At 39.7% G+C, this 9,697-nt stretch overlaps 1 protein-coding gene across 1 annotated transcript in view; it reads right to left on the minus strand.

Annotated features, from left to right (window-relative positions):
* The window catches only part of LOC134542827 (uncharacterized), a 99,999-nt gene that overhangs the window by 35,522 nt on the left and 54,780 nt on the right, over nucleotides 1–9,697 (minus strand). The window lies entirely within an intron of this gene.

Raw genomic sequence — 9,697 nt, forward strand, 5'->3', positions numbered from 1 at the left:
TGAGTATTACTAGAGTAAACAGAGCATTTGATTTCACATTGCTTGGACATGTGCTACTAATTTCCCAATCAATCAACGTGTTTTTAAAATGTTTCTAAATGTCATTATATATTGACATTGTACGGCCGAAGGCCACCCCAAAGCCCGACCTGCACCCGCCAGTACTCGGCTCCGCTAACGGAAAGCACCCCTAGCCATGGCCCACCTGAGTCAAGTGAGCGGACCGCAGCCCAAGGTAGAGAATAGCGAACCATTTTAATTACACATGCAAACAGTGTGCAACCCAGTGCTTACATAATTGATTAGCCCCGGAGCGGTTAACAAGAGACAGACAGTCTCTGGTGTGACGTTACAAATTCAAACTTTATTATGTGAAACACTAAATTGCAATTATTTAAGAGAGTATTTTGTCAGAACTTGTCATTAGTAATAATATTAGGAATTTTAAGCGGCCTTCAGCCTTTTGTAAACATAGTAATTTCCGAATAACGGAACTTGGGAAACTTTGGCGCGAGAGAACGGCCGAGCCCTTCCCTCGCGCCAGGGTCACACGCCAGTTGAGAGCAGCTCGCAGGCCGGGGCGGACGTGCGTTCCACGGGGAGTCATCACCCTTTGTTCACCGACCGAGTACTACTGGTAAATATAGTCATTTAAACATCAACCTTTTCTCTTACAATTAAACTCCCCGTGTGTCCCCGGTCCTTTTTTCCGGTGTAGGGACTAACCCAGCCGCTCATTAATAAAACTCCTCGCACCAGTTGCTACGCGGGGCAGTTCAGCGAACGGCACGGGCCGACTTACGCCACCGCAGAACTTTAACTAAAAGCCGTGTGCACCGGAGTAGTATAGGAATGGGGCTTCTGGAACATGGCGCCGGCGCGTGGTGTGTGGTGTCGGTGTCCGACATCTTGGATTGTGACGTCACGGCGGCCATCTTGGACTCAAAATGACTCAAAAATTCCCGTTTTAAGAAAAAAATTCCCGTTTCGAGGGAAAATTTCCTGTTTTATTCATTAAAAATACCAGCCACTAGAAATGTCCATATGTAGGCTTAAGCATCCATGTCTACAGCCTCAGATAAGCCTCTGACGTCATCATGGATAATGACGTCACTGCTGCAATTTCCGTTACGCCCGCCATCTTTAAATTTATTATCCGAATTTAATGGAAAAAAATTTAAAATTTATAAAAAAAACTATTAATAAAATTTCAATAAAAAATATTTAAAAAACATACATTAACGACACGAAGCTCGGAGTCCTCGGTTCGAACCCAGTGAAGGCAAAAAATATAAATGGCGACCGATCCTTCCCTCGTGGTGGACGCTGGCATACTGACCCCCACCACATGTTTCATAGCATATATATCATCCGGCAGTATGACGTCATGTACGCCATCTTGAAATTTGGACGCCATCTTGAAAATCTTTATTTATTATCCGATTTTAATGAAAAAAAATCCAAAATTCATCAAAAATTAACTTATTTGAATTCTGTTTGATTATATCGATGTACGTCCTTGGTTCGATTCCCGGCGAGAGTAAACGGTCGATCCTTCCTCCATGAAAGCTACCTAGACTGATCTACCACCAACAATACCAAGGTATATATCGTCAACTTGTATGACGTCAAGTCCGACATCTTGTCTTCATCCGCTGGAGACCACCATCTTGTTTTCGTCTGCTACAGTGTGCCGATACCATGTTAGTATAATTATCTGGTCACCATACTTTTGTCCTCAACTGTTGACATTGAACATTGACCTTGGCCTATGACCTTGACCTAGAAATTTGACCTTGACCTAGAAATTTGACCTTGACCTTGAAATTTGACCTTGACCTTGAAATTTGACCTTGAATTTTGACCTTGATCTTGAAATTAAACCTTGACCTTGAAATTTGACCTTGACCTTGAATTTTGACCTTGACCTTGAAATTTGTCCTTGACCTTGAAATTTGTCCTTGACCTTGAAATTAGACTTTGTCCTTGTCGACCATCATGGATCCGTCATTTTATGTTCAGTACATGCTACCAGGAGCTACCACCTGCTGGAGTACACCATCTTGTGTGTACTCGTATTATAGAGTACATTTCCATCTGGATAATTTTATTCTAACCCGCTACAGTGCAGTAATAATTTATTACAAAGGTGCCCGCCATCTTGTAATGTGAGCGCCATCTTGAAAATCCGTAATTTTTATGCTAGAAATGCGGGAAAAATTTCAAAATTCATTAAATAAGTCACTCATTAGTTTACATATTGATTCAATCGATTCCCGTCCTTGGTTCGATCCCTGATCGATGCAATAATGTTTAATTGTATGGAAAAAGTAATAATTTCAATAAACTATGTTCAAAATTCATTAAATAAATTGACAATAAATGTAATGATTGATTAGATCGAATAAGGTCCTTGGTTTGACCCCTGGCCGATACCAAACAACTTTAATTTTAAAAAATACCACAAAAGCGACAGGTTTTAGAAAATAAAAACACAGCAAGTTCTTTTAAAAAATTTATTACATAAATTTGACACTACTACAAGTACAAAACAAATCCACAGACAAATTACTAAAGTCTTGCGGATTTCTCGATTCAAACAGTCTTCTTATTGTACGGACTAAGCCTTTTACATGACTTTAAATGTCTATCCGATCCGTTCAACACCGCAGCCAGAGACGGACTGAAGTTCATATCACTTATATAGTCTCATTAGCCGGTACAACACATGCGTCAAATCAATAACCATGTTCATTATACGTCGCGAAGCATTTTTTATAATGACGATGTAAGCTATCGTGACGTGAAATTAGTTTATTGCACTTATTGCACTGAAATTGTATTCTTTGAACATTATTAGAACAACCGCTTCTTTCATGTCTGCGAGCTTTGAGGTGATAGTAAATGATGCGCCACGGTATTTGCACTGATGCGAAGTACGCTCTTCATTAATTGAAGTATTCAATGCTGATGAAACTTCAGCTGATGGTGGAACAGCACATATCGAATTCTCCTTCTGTGTTGACATCGACGTTGCCAACGGGATCTGCTCCACCATCGTCGACGCTGATATCATGGTTCCCGCAGTCGATGGTACAACCTCCATCGAGTTCGTCGTTAAAGTCGGTAAAGATGCCATCGAGTTCGCAAGAACAGGTAATTGACACGACTTATGCACCAGATGTTACAAACTAGGTGATCCTTACACCGTCGACGTCAGTAACAAACTGAGCGTCCTGTTGTCTAGGACTCGCTTATATACATGTACCGGATGGAATAATAATACGCTAGTCAAATCAAGAACAATTTACTAAAATACTAGAGTCAAAACAACATTAAAAATAGAAGCACCATCAACAAAAAGGAAGCACATTTGGAAGCACCGTCAACGAAAAGTCAGCGCATTTGGAAGCACCGACAACGAAAAGGCAGCACATTTGGAAGCACCGACAACGAAAAGGCAGCTCATTTGGAAGCACCGACAACGAAAAGGCAGCACATTTGGAAGCACCGACAACGAAAAGGCAGCACATTTGGAAGCACCGACAACGAAAAGGCAGCACATTTGGAAGCACCGACAACGAAAAGGCAGCACATTTGGAAGCACCGACAACGAAAAGGCAGCACTTTTGGAAGCACCGCCAACGAAAAAGGCAGCACATTTTGGATGCACCATCATAAAGGCAGCACATTTTGGAAGCACCATCGAATAAGGAAGCAGATTTGAAAGCTCCATCAACAAAAAAGGCAAAAAGGAAGCACAAGTTGCGAGATCTAAGTCTTAATTAGAAATCAGAATACAAGAAATAAAAACATTAAATTTTCATAATTTAAATTATTTATTTTATTTCTTTACATTATACAAAAGCAAGTAAAACAAGCCATTATTGCATGTAGCCAGCTTTCCTCAGTTCCTTGAGTATGAAGGATATTTCTTTGATGCACGAATAGTTTCCTGCACAAAGCGAACCATGTAGAAGTCTTAGCCGGTCAACCAGTATGTTTGGATCTTTCCATGATGTGTAATCATTCTCTTCTACCACCATCTTCCTTGCACGTTTATAATAAATATTATGATCTCTGGTGTCTTCCGTTTTACCACCAACCTCAGGGTAACTTTCATTTTTGAGACGGTGATCATCACAAGCTTGATCAGATTTATTTAATATATCACGTCGTTTCCATCGTTTCGGTCTCAGGACACCACCACATTCTTCGATCTTGTCAGCTTTAGGTGCTTCATCATAGTCTATGTCTTTGTCAACAGCCTCAGAGTCACTGTAACAATCACCGTAGAAGGAATCGTCATCACCCAATTTACCGTAAGAATTCGATGTTGATGATGTTGAAGTGTCTGCATCGTCTTCATGCTTCCTTTTTAGGAGTCCATCATTTCTACAAAGTAGGAAAGATCTACTTGAATTCGGCTGGAATATATTCTCACTTTTCACGTTAAGGATTCTTCCACTGTCTTCATTCTTCCATAAATCATCAACCTCCTTCAATTTAAGTTCTTTGTCGAGATCGGAAGAGCCAGGAAAATTATTGTCGTAATGTAGATCACTCTTCCTTAGTCTAGTAGATTCATCGTTGTCTTCTAGCTTGTACGCAGGCTTGGCGTTACAAGTTCTGACATGTATTTTTAAGCTCTCTCTCCGTGTAAACGACTTGCTACATCAATCACAACTTATCATATTGCGTAGTGGATTTTTAACACAGTCATTCTTCTCGTGTTGTCTTTTATTCTTTCTCAAGATAAACTCTTTGCTGCAAAACTCACACCTATGTTCTTTCGATACAGCGTCAGATCCTAAATCGGAATTCATATTAGTTACCGAGACTAATGCCAGATGCAAACTAAGAGTTTTAAATTAATAACCATTACTTAAATACAATTTTTTAAATATTTCGTCAGCGAGAGTTAATTTATCTTATGCCAAGGTACTTGCTGCAACTAGTTCCGCTTTTCAACATCAGATGACGTCTCGTATTGCTTGCAGATAAATAATATTTATTTCTTTTATGCAGGATGCTGGATGCTCACTATCGATCGCATAAGAAGGATAGCTACGATATTCTCCAAGGAGAAGGAAGTTCGTCCTTCCTGCTAGTGCTTCTCAGATTTCTCACGGTCCACCATCTTGGATTGTGACGTCACGGTGGCCATAATGGATGAGTGTGGCCTTGAACTTTGACCGAAACCGCAGGAATGATCGCAGCACACGGATTAACCATCAAAATATTAACAAGAATAATCGGGAGCACACGGAGAAAACCACCATAATATTGTCAAAAATAATCAGAAGCACACGGAGAAAAACGGCACAAGTTTTCTTTGATATCATAAAATTTTAGGGGAAAAAAAATATTTAAAAATAAAAATAAATTAATAAAAAATAAAAAATAATATAAAAAATACATAAAATTCTGGCTTGTACTAGAACTCTATCTTTGTTCAATAATTTTCCGATCTCGACAAATAACTTAAATTGAAGGAGGTTGATGATTTATGGAAGAATGAAGACAGTGGAAGAATCCTTAACGTGAAAAGTGAGAATATATTCCAGCCGAATTCAAGTAGATCTTTCCTACTTTGTAGAAATGATGGACTCCTAAAAAGGAAGCATGAAGACGATGAAGACACTTCAACATCATCAACATCGAATTCTTACGGTAAATTGGGTGATGACGATTCCTTCTACGGTGATTGTTACAGTGACTCTGAGGCTGTTGACAAAGACATAGACTATGATGAAGCACCTAAAGCTGACAAGATCGAAGAATGTGGTGGTGTCCTGAGACCGAAACGATGGAAACGACGTGATATATTAAATAAATCTGATCAAGCTTGTGATGATCACCGTCTCAAAAATGAAAGTTACCGTGAGGTTGGTGGTAAAACGAAAGACACCAGAGATCATAATATTTATCATAAACGTGCAAGGAAGATGGTGGTAGAAGAGAATGATTACACATCATGGAAAGATCCAAACATACTGGTTGACCGGCTAAGACTTCTACATGGTTCGCTTTGTGCAGGAAACTATTCGTGCATCAAGAAATATCCTTCATACTCAAGGAACTGAGGAAAGCTGGCTACATGCAATAATGGCTTGTTTTACTTGCTTTTGTATAATGTAAAGAAATAAAATAAATAATTTAAATTATAAAAATTTAATGTTTTTATTTCTTGTATTCTGATTTCTAATTAATACTTAGATCTCGCAACTTGTGCTTCCTTTTTGCCTTTTTTGTTGATGGAGCTTTCAAATCTGCTTCCTTATTCGATGGTGCTTCCAAAATGTGCTGCCTTTATGATGGTACATCCAAAATGTGCTGCCTTTTTCGTTGGCGGTGCTTCCAAAAGTGCTGCCTTTTCGTTGTCGGTGCTTCCAAATGTGCTGCCTTTTCGTTGTCGGTGCTTCCAAATGTGCTGCCTTTTCGTTGTCGGTGCTTCCAAATGTGCTGCCTTTTCGTTGTCGGTGCTTCCAAATGAGCTGCCTTTTCGTTGTCTGTGCATCCAAATGTGCTGCCTTTTCGTTGTCGGTGCTTCCAAATGCGCTGCCTTTTCGTTGACGGTGCTTCCAATTGTGCTTCCTTTTTGTTGATGGTGCTTCTATTTTTAATGTTGTTTTGACTCTAGTATTTTAGTAAATTGTTCTTGATTTGACTAGCGTATTATTATTCCATCCGGTACATGTATATAAGCGAGTCCTAGACAACAGGACGCTCAGTTTGTTACTGACGTCGACGGTGTAAGAATCACCTAGTTTGTAACATCTGGTGCATAAGTCGTGTCAATTACCTGTTCTTGCGAACTCGATGGCATCTTTACCGACTTTAACGACGAACTCGATGGAGGTTGTACCATCGACTGCGGGAACCATGACGTCAGCGTCGACGATGGTGGAGCCTATCCCGTTGGCAACGTCGATGTCAACACAGAAGGAGAATTCGATATGTGCTGTTCCACCATCAGCTGAAGTTTCATCAACATTGAATACTTCAATTAATGAAGAGCGTACTTCGCATCAGTGCAAATACCGTGGCGCATCATTTACTATCACCTCAAATGCTCGCAGACATGAAAGAAGAGGTTGTTCTAATAATGTTCAAAGAATACAATTTCAGTGCAATAAGTGCAACAAACTATTTTCACGTCACGATAGCTTACATCGTCATTATAAAAAATGCTTCGCGACGTATAATGAACATGGTTATTGATTTGACGCATGTGTTGTACCGGCTAATGAGACTATATAAGTGATATGAACTTCAGTCCGTCTCTGGCTGCGGTGTTGAACGGATCGGATAGACATTTAAAGTCATGTAAAAGGCTTAGTCCGTACAATAAGAAGACTGTTTGAATCGAGAAATCCGCAAGACTTTAGTAATTTGTCTGTGGATTTGTTTTGTACTTGTAGTAGTGTCAAATTTATGTAATAAATTTTTTAAAAGAACTTGCTGTGTTTTTATTTTCTAAAACCTGTCGCTTTTGTGGTATTTTTTAAAATTAAAGTTGTTTGGTATCGGCCAGGGGTCAAACCAAGGACCTTATTCGATCTAATCAATCATTACATTTATTGTCAATTTATTTAATGAATTTTGAACATAGTTTATTGAAATTATTACTTTTTCCATACAATTAAACATTATTGCATCGATCAGGGATCGAACCAAGGACGGGAATCGATTGAATCAATATGTAAACTAATGAGTGATTTATTTAATGAATTTTGAAATTTTTCCCGCATTTCTAGCATAAAAATTACGGATTTTCAAGATGGCGCTCACATTACAAGATGGCGGGCACCTTAGTAATAAATTATTACTGCACTGTAGCGGGTTAGAATAAAATTATCCAGATGGAAATGTACTCTATAATACGAGTACACACAAGATGGTGTACTCCAGCAGGTGGTAGCTCCTGGTAGCATGTACTGAACATAAAATGACGGATCCATGATGGTCGACAAGGACAAAGTCAAATTTCAAGGACAAAGTCAAATTTCAAAGTCAAGGTCAAAATTCAAGGTCAAGGTCAAATTTCAAGGTCAAGGTCAAATTTCAAGGTCAATGTCAAATTTCAAGGCCAAGGTCAAAGTTCAAGGTCAAATTTCTAGGTCAAGGTCAAAGGCCAAGGTCAATGTTCAATGTCAACAGTTGAGGACAAAAGTATGGTAACCAGATAATTATACTAACATGGTATCGGCACACTGTAGCAGACGAAAACAAGATGGTGGTCTCCAGCGGATGAAGACAAGATGTCGGACATGACGTCATACCAGTTGACGATATATACCTTGGTATTGTTGGTGGTAGATCAGTCTAGGTAGCTTTCATGGAGAAAGGATCGACCGTTTACTCTCGCCGGGAATCGAACCAAGGACGTACATCGATATAATCAAACAGAATTCAAATATGTTAATTTTTCGATGAATTTTTGAATTTTTTCATTAAAATCGGATAATAAATAAAGATTTTCAATATGGCGTCCAAATTTCAAGATGGCGTACATGACGTCATACTGCCGGATGATATATATGCTATGAAACATGTGGTGGGGGTCAGTATGCCAGCGTCCACCACGAGGGAAGGATCGGTCGCCATTTTTATTTTTTTGCCCTCACCAGGTTCGAACCGAGGACTCCGAGCTCCGTGTCGTTAATGTATGTTTTTTAAATATTTTTTATTAAAATTTTATTAAATGAATTTTTTATAAATTTTAAATTTTTTTCCATTAAATTCGGATAATAAATTTAAAGATGGCGGGCGTAACGGAAATTGCAGCTGTGACGTCATAATCCATGATGACGTCAGAGGCTTATCTGAGGCTGTAGACATGGATGCTTAAGCCTACATATTGACATTTCTAGCTGCTGGTATTTTTAAGGAATAAAACGGGAAATTTTCCCTCGTTACGGGAATTTTTTCTTAAAACGGGAATTTTTGAGTCATTTTGAGTCATTCTTAAGGAATTTTGAGTCCAAGATGGCCGCCGTGACGTCACAATCCAAGATGGCGGACACCGACACCACAAACCACGCGCCGGCGCCATGTTCCAGAAGCCCCATTCCTATACTACTCACCGGCACCGGCCACAACGACACTTCGCTTGTGAACCTAATTTAGCCTGCGGACCGCGGCCCACGCAAGTGGCCCGGCCCACAACGTAGAGACGATTTTCGGGATTGGCCGACAAACAATCAAGCTTCCCCCCCCCCCCCCCAACATTCGACTGGCGTGAGGGCTTAATAAGTAAACGCACGTAGAGGCACGCAGGTGTCCCCCTTAGATAACGTGTGGAGTGTAATCGTGTACGTGGGAGCACCACAGTGTGCAGTTTTTACAAGTGTAATCGTGTAATAGTGTAACCAAAACTGTGACTCCCAAGGGCTTCTCCTACACTGAATAATCATTTATTTTGTATCATCTGTTATTTACGAGCTGTTGATATCTTGTTTGACCTTTTAACTTCAGATAGGAAACAATAATGAGATTTTACAATGACTTTTACTGGCTTATTTTACCGCACAGAATAATGCAGAGAATGTCATGAGCGAATATTTTATCAAAAGTAGTAGTCTAACGGCGTAAACTACGTGCGTGCGCAAACACCCTCCCCTCCCGCCCCCCCTTATAGAGAGTGAGTTTTTCAATACTCGCCAGAGATAGGTAACACCTAACCTCGGTAACG

Source organism: Bacillus rossius, assembly GCF_032445375.1.
Source record: "Bacillus rossius redtenbacheri isolate Brsri chromosome 9 unlocalized genomic scaffold, Brsri_v3 Brsri_v3_scf9_2, whole genome shotgun sequence".
NCBI classification, from domain to species: Eukaryota; Metazoa; Arthropoda; class Insecta; order Phasmatodea; family Bacillidae; genus Bacillus; species Bacillus rossius.